Source organism: Phoca vitulina, unplaced genomic scaffold, assembly GCF_004348235.1.
Source record: "Phoca vitulina isolate PV1807 unplaced genomic scaffold, GSC_HSeal_1.0 scaffold39, whole genome shotgun sequence".
NCBI lineage: Eukaryota > Metazoa > Chordata > Mammalia > Carnivora > Phocidae > Phoca > Phoca vitulina.
In genome coordinates, this window is record NW_022589742.1 from 10834211 (window position 1) to 10834905 (window position 695).

A 695-nucleotide genomic window follows, 5' to 3' on the forward strand; every position below is an offset into this window, starting at 1 on the left:
TTTTAAAAAAGAAATATTAGGGGCACCTGGGTGGCTCAGTTGGTTGAGCGACTGCCTTCGGCTTGGGTCATGATCCCGGAGTCCTGGAATCGAGTCCCGCATCGGGCTCCCAGCTGGGCGGGGAGCCTGCTTCTCCCTCTGACCTTATCCCCTCTCATGCTGTTTCTCTCTCTCTCTCTCTCTCTCTCAAATAAATAAATAAATAAAATCTTTAAAAAAAAAAAGAAATATTCTCAGGTCTGGCTCTATGGAGAGGCTCAGGAGGGGGCCAACCACGCTTGGCTGACTACTTCATGTAACACAACTTTTAAATATGGAAGTGTGATTCCCAGCAGTATGCTATAAGCAACGTGGAATCCTTGAACGTCAATGAGCTTACAATTTCATATGTTCTTTGTAATATATATGTGTATATATATATGTATGTATATATATGTATGTATGCACATGTATATATATACCTACATATACATTCAATAACATTTTCAGAAAAATAAGATTTCAGAAGAGGCCACATGGCAGTATTTGAACCAGGGACAAACAAGCGATGCAAGTAAAAAGCGCAACGGAAGCAATGGTCCAGTAGTCTAGAAGTTCAGAAGGTTTCACGGATGGAGCACAGAGGCAGGAGGGAGGGATTCTGGGTTGGAAGGAATAGTGTGCACTCAGTGGAGAGTCTGCTCAAGATTCTCTTT